This window comes from Crocodylus siamensis, chromosome 2, assembly GCF_052110815.1.
Source record: "Crocodylus siamensis isolate JL-2025a chromosome 2, ASM5211081v1, whole genome shotgun sequence".
Lineage (NCBI taxonomy): Eukaryota > Metazoa > Chordata > Crocodylia > Crocodylidae > Crocodylus > Crocodylus siamensis.
Window position 1 is genome coordinate 238,885,973 of NC_143396.1, and position 12,593 is coordinate 238,898,565.

A 12,593-nucleotide genomic window follows, 5' to 3' on the forward strand; every position below is an offset into this window, starting at 1 on the left:
GGAGAGGGTGCCTTTGGACCACAGAAGAGAGAGGATTAGGTTTTTGCTTCCCACTCTTCAAGTTTTATCTTTTCCTCTTTCATCTGTTTTCACCTCCATCTTATGGAAGTGATTATATGTGCTAATGAGACATTTGATCTTGCTTCAGGCAGTCATTTTCCACTTAACACCATAAGAATACCAAGCATTTATTTTGGTGGGATATGGAGGCAAAAAGCTGAAGTCAGGCATTCCCACCTGTTATATTTACCCTGTAGAGATAATTCTTTACGGTTACCTGCAAACGCTGCATTAGAATTTGTTTCATTTTGTTCCCTGCCTTTCTCATGTGAGCTCCCCTGTCACTAACTTCTGTCAGAAAACAATATAACTTTAGCAGGTGTTTCTGATTTAGAAATCAGTGAGAACTATTTGAATCATTTCCCCCTCCCTCCAGGAGCTAATTCTAGTCATGTTGAGAATTACAAATGTATTGTTTAGTACAGGGAACAAAGTGGTGACTGATGAGCAGAAATAGGTCTTGAACCAGGGACCTGAGGAATAGAAAGTTTAATGGATTAGAGTATCAGTCTACTGAGAACTGTGCCAGTTAGAAACTTGATTTTCTTTCACATCAACTTAATTTTTCAAAAGCCATAACGAAACTTGGCAGTTCTGAGTCATTCATTCCTTCACTCCTATTTATCCATAGGTTGGTGAATACATTTTGGGCTTGTGTAACAAAGGATTTCACTCCTGTTACCGGGGAGAAGCCACAGGATAAAACCACCGAGTGAGGTCCCTTTAAGGTAAGGACTTTTAGAGCCAGAAGGGGTAAAGAGATGCAGCTGGCGACCAAACTGCAGGCCCAACCCCCCTTGTTATGCTGGTAACAAGGACCTCTTGTGAGGGCAAGATCAAGCAGGGTTGAGTGACCCAAAAAGGGGCCGGAGACATAAAAGCTGGCCCCCACCTACCAGCAGAGAGAGAAAAGAGGCTGGCAGTGGAGCCAGCAGCGACTGTCCTCAAGGAGGAGAAGGCAGGCCAGAAGCTGGCCAGTGGTGGACCCAAAGACATGTAGATGACTGGCGGTATGCTGGGTGGGAATTTTTTTTCATTGTTATCTTTTGAGCCCAAGGGGTGAAGTTTTATGTTTGGGACTTTGTTTGGTGGCCCAGAGAGCAGGACAGTTCCTTAAAAGAAAAGTCTCTGTTGTTAACAACCAGTGGAATGGGCGCAGGTATAAGGGGTGATGTGGAGGCTGCCTAGCAGAGAGCTAAAACAAAGGACTCTGCTGTAATTCACCTGGAGTGGGTTAAGAGCACTTGTTTCAAGGCCTAGGACCTCCCAGGGCAACAAAGATCAAGAGCCTTGGTTTTCCTAGAGGTGGCTTTATTGGCCTGTGGAGCTGAGGGCTCTGGGTTTGAGACCGGGAAGGAACAACATCTCATATCCTCTGTTGTATCTTCTCTTCTATGTGCAGCACGAGATTTTCAGACAGCTCTTAAGTATCTGGAGCCCTCTTACCATCTCCTTGCTATTACCATAGACCATACTCAAGGGAAAAGAACTGTGGGATTTCTCAGAAATCAACAGAAGGTGATGACAGCTGAATGGATATAATAAAAAAGTTATTCCTATGTAGAGTAGCTAGCACAATAGGATCCTGATCTTGTTGAAGAGCCTACAGGTGCTACAGTAAGACAAATAATAAATATAACAAATCATATGAAGGTATAGCAGAACAGCATGCAGCCATTTTTAACTATTCAAAGAACATTCTGTAATGTTCTTAGTGAGCTGGACAATAAAATCCATTTCTGTTCTCAGGATGACAGCAAATGCTGTTGATTAAGCAGGCAAAAAATTATGGCTTGATCCCTACTCTAGGCCTAATGAACTCAATGGGAATTCTGAAGTTTACTGAAAAAGAGATTAGTATTTGATCAATTTTGAATTGTTTCTGTCCTTCCCTTTGCTTCCCATTTGGAGCAAAACTTTTGGCTTTTCTCAGGAAAATGGTGGTGTAAATTAGGAAGTTACTGGCATAGGAGCAATTAGCAACATTGTTTGTGTATGAGAGTGCAAGAGAGAGACTACTTCAAATAATTTTGTTTGCTTATAATATTGTAAATTGCTTCTGAATGATTATTTTTCTCCAAAGTATTCTTAAGAATAATACACCACTATTTTCTTGATTTGTAATTTATTTTTGAGCATGTCACTTTCAAGAAAGTGATATTTGAAATAAAAGTTCAACTGATTTTTGAGGTCATATCACTTGTTTAATTAGGTTAATTTCAGATTTAGAATAAGGCTTACAATGTAAATCAATGTTGCTCAACCTCCAACCCATAAACCAAACTGGGCCTACTCAACCATGTCATCCAGTCCATAGGGCTCCCTATGGGTGTGGAAATTTGTCAGTGGCAGCATTAATTGCCACTCCCCTACTGCCAGATTTCCAGACTTGTAGGAGCCAGATAAGATGGCCATGTGCTCTGATAAGGTGAGGGCACAGGGTCACTCCAATGGAGGGTCTGGCTGGCATGCTGCCAGATCCAGTCATGCAGGGTTGGGCCGGCGCACTGGATCATGCCTGTGAATGGAACCCACGTGTCAGTTCCACACCACTTGTCTAGCTTTCAGAAGTGGAAGGTCAGGCACGACTGATGTAAATGATGATAACTGTAAATTGAAACTGTTGTATTTCCTCAAAATTCACTGATTATTAGAGCAAATTTTAAAAATTCAAATGTCAAAATTTCAATGAAATTTCATGCTGAAATAGCAAAGTTTGATGAAAGACACATAAGCAGAAATCTAGGTTTTCTGTTTGCCATGGAAAAATGTGGGAAAATGCGGATTTTTATCTTTTAAGAAAATGCAGGAAATGTTGGGTTTCCCCTTGCAAGCTGTCAGAATTTCAGCTTGCAAGAGGCTGGGAGGAGTGCAAAGAGGGTGATCAGGCAGGGGGTGTCACATGCATATGCACATGCAGACATGCATGTGGCAGCCAGGCAGCATGGAGAGCAGCTTGTGTAGCTCCCTGCAGGTAAGTCTGTGTGGGCATTGAGCTCCCAATAAGGATGGAGGAAGGGAGTTGGGCAGGACTGGAGCTGGGGTCACTGCCCAACCAGAATGGTGCCTAGGGTCTAGGGTCCAGAGTTGGGGCAGGAATGTGCAGCTGTGGGGCCTGGGTGGGGAGTGGGATGGAGCTGTGGGCAGCTCAGCTGGCAGGCAGCAGAAGGGGCTGGCTCTTTGCCACTGTATGCACTCCAGGGAGAGGCATGGGGGGCACCCCCCCCAGGTTTGTGCATAGGATGGGGAAAATGCAGGCTGGTGGCTGTGGGCTCAGATCTCCCTGCCCTGCTGCCCTCCCCCTGGGGGCCTCCATGGCCCAGTGGGTGGGACCCAGAATGGGAGGGCAGAGTGGCGTGAGGAGGCTCAGTGTCACCACCAAGAGCCTTATACCACCATAGTGAGGCAATCCCTGCTTACCTGGTAGCTGCAGGGGTGGCAGCATAGAGTTGTGCCCACTGCTGCTCCTGGGTGGACAGGGAGCACCTTGCCATGATGGTGTGGAGCTCCCAGGGGCAGCACTGAGCCTTACCATCTCTCTCTGCCCTGCCGTGCTGAGTCCTGCCCACCAGGCTCCGGAGGCCCCTGGGGGAAGGCAGCAGGTTGGGGAGCCCCAAGCCCACAGCTGCCAGCCTGCATCCACCCCGACACGGGCTCCACTTCAGCTGTGTCCCTCATGGGGATGGGGGAGCCAAGCTCCACACTCTGCTCTGGCTGCAGCAGCTGCCACTTCTCACAGGCAGCAGTTGGGGCTTAAGTGCTGCTGGGAGGAACAGGGCCTACAGATCTAGGTTCCTGGCCCTGTAGCCCTGGCAGCTGGAGGCCCCCTCTGGCAGGGCTGGGAGTAGGCAGTGAGGGGCAGTGATAGGGCTGGAGGGGGACCTTGGGTATGGAGTGAGGGGCATCAACAGAACGGGGTGGGGAGCTGTGGGTCAGGAGTGAGGGGCACCAGCAGGGCCAGGGGACGCTGGGTTGGGAGTGAGGAGCAGCAGCAGGGCTGGGGTACATGGCTTGAGAGTGAGGGGCAGTGGCATGGGCAGGGTACTGGCGTATCAGGGCTGCTCAGTGCCGCAAAGGAGATGGGTTGGTGAAACAAGTACAGCTGGACTTGCATCCTAGTGAGTGAAGTGGGCAAGGGAAGTTCTGATCTTCCATAATAAACTCAAAATCAAATGCCAAAATGTATAAGTATTTAGGAATTATTATTATAGTGACTAAGGCATTGGTAGGCTTCCAAACTGCTTTAAAATTATAAATATATCAGTAAAACATTGTTTTCAACTGATACATACATATACTTATATACTGGTGTTTCATTTTAATCATGGAAAAATATGGATTTGGGTTTTTGAATCGGAGATTTTGAAATTTTTTTTCAAGCAGAGGTTTTGTGGGGTTTTTTTTGTTTTTTGTTTAAACAGAAAACCAGGATCCCTTCCAATAAGACATAATTTTTGCACACCTTTATAGCTGTGACTAAGTTCACTGTATTGAATAGTTCAGTTGATTCCTGTCATAGTAGTAAAATTAAACACAATAGTCAGGGCCTAAATCAGTATAATTGTACATTTTTGTAAATTTTTTTTTCCTTAAACATGAAATGTTATCCATTAGGTTTGTGTGAAGCTTCAGTAGATTCAATTTGGAGGAGAGTCAGCCCAATTCGAGGACTGAATCTCCGAATCCAAATTGAATCAGGAGACCAAGTAAAAGCTCTGAATTGATTCAAAGCATCCAAATCGATTTGGAAAAGCTTCAGAAAAGATTCGGAGACTCGGCCATAGAGTAAACAGGCAGCTAACAGCTGCCTCCAGCTGGTAAATCTCTTGAGGTTGGGGAAGGGGGGCAGGAAGGGTCGTGGGGGAGGGAGGGATTGGGGCTGGGACAAGCTGCCCAGCTGGAATGGTGGGAGGTGTGTTACTCGTGGCAGGGGGCACAGGATGCAGGTGCAGCAGCACTGGGACTGAGGACTCTACCCTGCCACCACTTGCCCAGCCAGGGCATGGGGGGTCAGGGGCAGGATGCAGTTGTGGCTTGCTTCAGGTGGAAAGAGGCAAGCAGCAGCAGGGAAGAACCCTCACTCCCAGCGCTGATGCAGGTGCGGCAGCACTGGGAGCTGGGGTTATGCCCTGCAGCCACCCAGAGCGAACTATGCCTACATCACACTCCTCCACCCCCCCCCACTGGCTGGGAAAGCGGCAGCAGGGCAGAGCCCCGCAGCTTTTCCCCACTGGGGCAGAGGCAGGCACAGCTGGAGGAGCCACAGGAGAAGCCCTCATGGCTGCCCCGCCCGGCCCCATCCCCTGCCCGACCCCAGCCTCTGGCACTTAAAAACACCCTGCACTTGCTGGCTATGGCAGTGGCAATTGGGAGCTTGTGGCAGAGCCCCACCACACAGTGTGGGGCATTGCAGGTCATTGCCCCTCTGCCTGGCACCCATGCGGCAGCTGCCTCATGGCGCAGGTGCAGTGTGGCTTAGCAGGACACCATGCAACTGTCTGGGAGCTTGGCCAGCTCTAGCAGTCAGCCAGAGCCTGACACAGCACAGCCCCAGTGGCGCTCAGTGCCCTGCTGAGCAGCACTGCACCTGCTCCGTGGGACAGCTGGCACATGGGTGCCAAGCAGGGAGGGTGATCCCTGCTTGCCCTCACTGCCCCACTCTGCTTTGGGCAGGGCTCTGCCAAGAGCGCCCAGATGCCCCAGTCACTGCTTCTGCAGCTGGTGAGAGTGGGGCTTTTTTTTTTTTTTTTTTTTTAAATTGCTGAGTTGTTGGTGCCAGGTAGGGCAGCCATCAGGGCAGGCCTGAGTGGGAGGGCTCTACCCTATGGCCCCAGAGCCCCCACAGCTGCTGCTACTGCGGGTGAGTGTGGGGTTTTGGAGTGGGGGTGGATTCCTGGACTGCTGGGGCTGGTGGGGAGGCATCGGGAGCAGGGCCGGTTGGAGGGGGGACAACTGGAGAGTGGGGGCTGTACAGCGGGGGCTCTGCCAGGATGCCTCACAGCCCCTGCTACAGCTGGTGATTGTGGGGCTTTTTATTTATTTTTTAAGTGCCAGGAAGCTGGGGCCAGGCAGGGGATGGGGCCAGAGGAGCTGCAGCAGAACCTGCAGCCACCCAGCTGTGCCTGCTTCTCCCTGGTGGATCTGAACCGCCCAATCTTCTGAAACTGATTCAGCTAAATCGATTCAGGACGGTGATCCAAACTCCAGATTGAATCACTGTCCTCCAAATCAGCTGAATCTGAATCGAATACTTCTCTATTCGCACAGGCCTTTTATCCATGTACCTGTGCTGAGACAGTATCATAATGTGAGCTATATGACTGCTTGCATGTCCATCCTTTCTGTCTGTGTATTGTTTGCACAATTACTGCCACATTCAGAACAATGTTTCTGATACAGGAATACTTCTTCCCCTTTCTGAACATTATTTTAAATTTCAGCAGCCTGAGAGGTGCAAACTCCATCAGCTGTTTATTAACATATTAGATTTTTAGTGGGGAGGAAAGTTGAGGAATAGGAAAAACTGGTTTCTTATTACAGGTATGTGTATTAAGTCAATACAAAGAATCCAAAACAAAAGAAAACTCCTACCTCTAATCTCTTAATCTTGGATGAGCTTTTTTACAGAGCTTATTCCTAGTGGGCTACACAGTTCTCCAATTGCGCATCTCATTTAATATAGTTGTGATTCAGTTGAGAGAGGTGAAGAGTGGTGAGAAGTTTATGTACATCATCTATTATAAGGAAAATTGACAGGGTTTTTTTCCATCTGTATTTGCTTCTATTGGCAGAATTTTAGCAGACAGAATATTTTAAGCATGGTGGTTAATTTTATATCAAATTTCACCCGTCCACCGGTTACTTTCTGCTTCTGCAGACTGCTTTCTCTGTCAGTTAGTATTAGATATATTACCCACAGAGCAGTAATTACCTTTGACACATAATTATTATGGTTTTGATGACAAGAAGGCCTTTTCTTTTCCTGCTTTCATAACATATATTCCTGAAAGCACTGGCTTGTTGAATGCAGTTAAAGTTTAAAAGCACTTGGATTTAGATTAAACTCTGGGATAAAGACTGAAATGAAAAGGGAAAAAAAGGGAGGGAGAGAAACTGCTTGAAAGTTCTACAGATGATCTCACACAAGGAGACTGTTGAACAGGAAAGAAAGCCTCCAAGTGTTGTTAACGCAAGAGGAGAAAGAGCTGCCTCACTGCAACCATGCCAGATCCCCAACAGGAAAAGAGTGCTTTTAAAGTTAATAAACTGAAGGAGGCTTGGAAAAAAAGGGAGGCTCCTGGCAAGGCCATATAAACTACACAAATGAGTTTCTAATCTTGCCACATGGGCATTTTTCCAACTCTGCACTCTGAGTCAACCCCAGCTGCAGGCCTGGATGAGCAGTTTAACAATCCTTAGCTTTTTTTTTTTTTAATGATCAGAATCAGAAGTATCATGTTTCTGGAGCCTGGGGGCTATGTGGTATTTAAACAGGTTGAGTGCCTGGCATTCCTCCAACCATACCTGCAGCTGTGTTTCTAGTAAGGTTAGAAAACCTAAGCTGTTGCAGAGTTTATGCTACTCCCCCTTGCCCCTTTCTCATTTCTGCTTGCTGTAGAGTACATGAGTGGAGACAAGGAGGTAGGATGGAAAAAAATTTAAACGCCCCCCTCTTCAAAAAAGGATTATGAAAAATGAGCGTAATAACTTAATTCTAGGAAACTGTCCATATTTAGGATTTGAATGGCTTTAAAGGAAACATGGGAGACAGAGGAGTAAAAAAGAATGGCCTGGTTTCCTTGTTCTGATCTGAGAATTAAACATGGACATCAAGGAAACTCTGCTTGTTGCCCATGGGATATTTTCTTTCAACATCAACCCTTCAGTCAGAGTTAAAATGATGATTATCAAATCCATGTACTAGAAAGCAGCTCTAAGATTAGCCCATTTTGTTATTTGTAGGGTTGGTGAGGAAGGGGGAAGGCGGGAGGTGGAGGCTGCTATGAATGACTAATGCTGTATTTCAGGCTCTTAAGCCATATTTAGTAATGTGAGGTATAAAAATAAGCTTTCAGTCCAATTTTTTTTTTCTACATGACTTCTGTTTCCTTTCTTCTATTCCCTCTCCTAAAGACGGATTTAACTAATTACTCTTTTAGCTGAATGTTGATAGACGTGTATTTATTATTGGTGCTGTAAGCCCTGAAATTTTTTTTCCACGGTGAGTCCATAGACACATACATTAAATTTCAATTCTCTGGGGCTGTCAGAGTTACAGTCCAGCCTGGGGCATAGCAGTGTGATAAAGTTTTCAGACCCTGTTTAGTTAAGACTGAAAATCTGGGATCCAGCCAATCTCCACCACTCAGGGCTCTTTTCACAGTCCAAAATGATTTGGCTTAAACATTTCCAACTGTGATGAGGTCCCATTTCAGTGATTATGCAGTCATTCACTTTTCCACATCAACATCAAAGTCATTAACAACTGAGTATTATTGCATTGGCTGGAATTCAGTTAAGGACTAGAGGGATGTTGCTCTTTATTAAGATAAATCATTGCCTTGGTTATGTCACCCATGCAATAATCAATTTACTGTGTTGGTTAATTTCCTCCCTCTTTGATCTGTGAATTAAATTCAACAGATCATTGTTTCACACAACTACTTTCTTTTCAAAGGATGTTTGAAAAGAAATGTACCCACATTTTTTGATAGTTATAGTCTTGCAAGTGTGCAGACAAGAAACATACAAGTGACCTTCTGGCAGCTTTGTTTTTTCTGTCCTTCATTTCAACAATTTTCCTCGAAAGCTTCAGAGGGAAATGAAATATCAGCACCTGTTTGGGTGATCCTCCCTCAAAATCCTGGACGAATTATTGATAACAAAGGGAAAACCAAGCAGAACTCACTCTAAAGATTTCAGAGGAATAGACTTGTGTCAAAGCCAATGAAAACATTTCCATCTAGAATACATGGCAATTTATTGGTAGTCTTTATGAGAATAGCACACGAAGATACTGTACATAATGAACATTTTAGAAATCTGCTTCTTGTGGTAGATGTCAAAGATCCTGAGAAAACAGAATCTGTACTGTGTACTGTAGGGAACCCTGTTTTGATCTCTTATTCCTCTTTGCACATCCAGTTCTTGCATATCCTGAAATTATAGTATAATTTGTCCTGTGTCATTAATAAATATTTTTCCCTACATCAGCCATTTATTATCTAGACGTCCCCAACATTACGAAGTTCACTAGATGCATTAGCAGTTTTTATTTTGTTTTTAGAAGAAAATGAAATTTCCCCAATTGGTTGATGAAATCGTAGCCTGGCCACTGGTGTTCATTGCAGTGTATTGTTGCTGTTCTTTTCAGACATACTGCTTACAAGGAAACACAATAACAAAGACTTACATGCATTCTTATCTCTGTGCTCTCCCATTTAAACCCCTGAGAGTATACACAGTACATAAAATTCAGAGTACTCCTAAATCTTAGTATGACCAGGCTTTTATATTACAGGATGCCTTGAGCTTGCATACTTTTATAAGAGAAAAATATGCTTTACTTAATGGATTTTATTCTGAAGATCAGAGTATACAAAATACATGGATAAATCAAGTAGATGGTGGGAAACATTACCGAGCAGGGTTCATGCCGAAAGAAATAGATTGGCCTTTGTTAAAGCAAGTAAAGAAATGAATATACTTTTATTAATTACCGAAGGAGGATAAGTGGACATGTTACTGAACTGAAGGCAGAGTTGTGGGGGACTTAAGAAATATAATATTCAAAGTGTATATACCTAAGCAAATAAAGCCAGATTGCAAACAGGAAACAAGTCACAATAGAAATACAAGTATAAATAAAGACCTTCTGAAAATAGTGCTGCTGAAAAACAGGTTGACTGGAAAAATAAGTGACAATTTCTGCTGACTCAGATTTCTCTTTTATAATTAAATATTTATTATTTTACCTCCAGTAAAAAATATGGATTAAATAAGAGAGAGAGAAAATACACACTAAATTTACTGTGAATGTGACAGAACAAATCTTTATTTCTAAATTTACCAAAGTTGTACCACAGACATTTTGGCAATGATTGTGTTAATTCATTATGATGATTTCATGAGATAAACAATTCAAATTAACAAATGACTCAAGTCTGTTTGCAATCCATAAATATCTTTTTCACAAAACAGCATTTTTATAGTTTTAAAATAGGTAGGAAAACAAACACTAATGAAACTTCAAGTCCAGAGCTAATGTAATCCTTATAAGAATCTAACTCTGTATTACTTAGAAATCTTACTTGGAAATTAACCCTTTTTTTTAAATTTACCCTTTTGCAAAGTATGAGCTTGTTGTTCATTCCCTATGCCTGTTGCTAAATAGTTTATTTTTTTTCTCATTTTTTAATAGAAATACTTGAAAATCAGCATATGTAAATCTTGTTATGCCTAATGCCTGACTACTTTGTACAATTAAATGCATAGCAGTGCAAGTTTCTTCAAGCTGTTATGAGATATTTATTTCTTAAATTTCCATGAGGTCATAGATTTTGAGTTCTCTAAGAGATAACAGAGACTTCTGATGGAGTTTTGAACACACGTTTAGCTTTTACAATTCTGCTTCAGGCAGTAGCAAGCAAGTTAAACAAACACTGATTGACTTTTATTAACTCTGATTTGTAAGGCTGATAGGCTCAGGCATGCAACTGATAGACAGGTTTTTGTCATCCGGCCAAGACAAAAACCCTATAGAAATGCCATAAACAAGAGAGGGTGTTGTTCCTACAGCTTCAGCATGCTTTAGATATTCTTTATGTTTGAAATATATTGTTTTAGTGTATTTATTCAATTGATATATTTGACTTGAGATGTTTATTAGTCACTTTGTGATTTTTCATATAAATGAATCTAAGTCATAGACCAAATCACAGAATCACTTTTTCTATGGTGTGTATGACAATAACAATGGACCTTTTTCATAATTTGAGATGAAGAATTTAACCTAAATAGAGAACCAATTTATAAATAATATGATGGTTTCTTTGCACTAAATTGTGGCTTTGCTACAAACTTCTCTGGGTTACTACAAAGCCCTCTGCCCCTCATGGGACAGCATATAGTTTTGCTGTCCTGAGCCCAGACCAGGTGCCAGATTGTGAAAATCTCAATTGGTTCCTCATCGTCCCCACCAAGTCTATATCTGGCATATATTGCTTTCCCCACTCCTGATTTAGACAGCATATGAGGAAGCAGTAGAAAGAAAACTCCACATATTGGTAGACCCCCCCAAAAAAACTAGGGTAGGACATAGAAGTCATGCAGAGGCATCTTTCCTTTCTTTATACCCTAAACTCTCCCTAGGTGGATCACTAGAGAGACAATGAATAATACAGAACAAAGATCTGATCCCAGGGACTCATGCTGACATGAAGTCACATAATTAAATGTTTTCAGGACCTCAGATAATAATGAGAATTGTTTGTGCATGTAATTATTATAGGTTTAGCAAAATATTACAACTTCCATGAACTATATAAAATGGTTTCTACTATGAATATACAAATAACATTATTTTTTCTCTAGAGAATGGCTGTGATTTGGCTTTCTTTTCCTGTTGCATTTGTATTGATATGTCAAAAGGTACCTATATTAAGACAAGGTACAGCCCCTATGCATGTGGGATTTTTGGGTGCAGACAGAAGTGCAGCTCCCAGCTGTAACTCAGAACTTTTTCTGCAAAGTGTTCTGAGTTACAAGGTTCCCCCAGACCAAGCAGAAGTTCACTGCTGGTTCCAAGGGGGAGGGAAACCTAGCTGCTTGCTGGGAGCCTGCAGCCAGGTTCCTATAGCAATGGCCAGGGCTCTCTGCCAGCGCTCACTATTTTCAGAATGGGAGTGGGGAAAGGCAGCAGAGGGAGCTTGTTCTTGGGGCTCCTCAGCTGGTGCTCAAGGGTGGAGTGGGTGAATTGGAGCCCTCCCACCTCAGGGGAGCTCCAGTGAACCCACCCCTCCCCCTGTGCTGAAAACCCCCCAGACTGAACTCCCTTCACTCCCTTTCCCTCCTCCTGTTGGTCTGAAAATACCAACAGGCTGGAAGTAGCACAGACACAAGTTACAGAAGATACTACATTTTGAAATGTCTTTATATGATATTTCATGCAATGAAGGGTCAGATTTTTACCTATTTGGCCATTTTTGAAGCAGTCTGTAGCCGTGAACTTGTGTTTGATCATGGCTATAAACTGCTTTCTATAGCCAGATCAGGTGAAAATTGTCACTTCTGTTTGCACCCTTAGTTCTTCAATATCTTTTAGTTGTACCTGTGAGCTTAGGTGCCCTTATTTGATGCCACAAACATTGGCTGAATTGGTGTCAATGAAAAGGCTTGATATTCTACTCCAAAACCAAATTTTGAAATATACTAACTTATACCTCATTTTTCATTATTTCTCTTCCTGATGGCCACCAACCAGATCTATTACTGTCAGTGAAGTTATTGCTAACTCTGTTATATTAGTCTGTATA

At 43.2% G+C, this 12,593-nt stretch overlaps 1 long non-coding RNA gene across 2 annotated transcripts in view; it reads left to right on the plus strand.

The window, feature by feature from the left end:
• The first annotated feature begins 691 nt into the window (after nucleotides 1-691).
• Nucleotides 692-12,593, plus strand: part of LOC149871943 (uncharacterized) — a 165,514-nt gene continuing 153,612 nt past the window's right edge. For both annotated transcript variants that reach the window (XR_016440334.1, XR_016440335.1), the window contains exon 1: nucleotides 692-788. This is a non-coding gene — a long non-coding RNA (uncharacterized LOC149871943). The remainder of the gene's footprint in view (nucleotides 789-12,593) is intronic.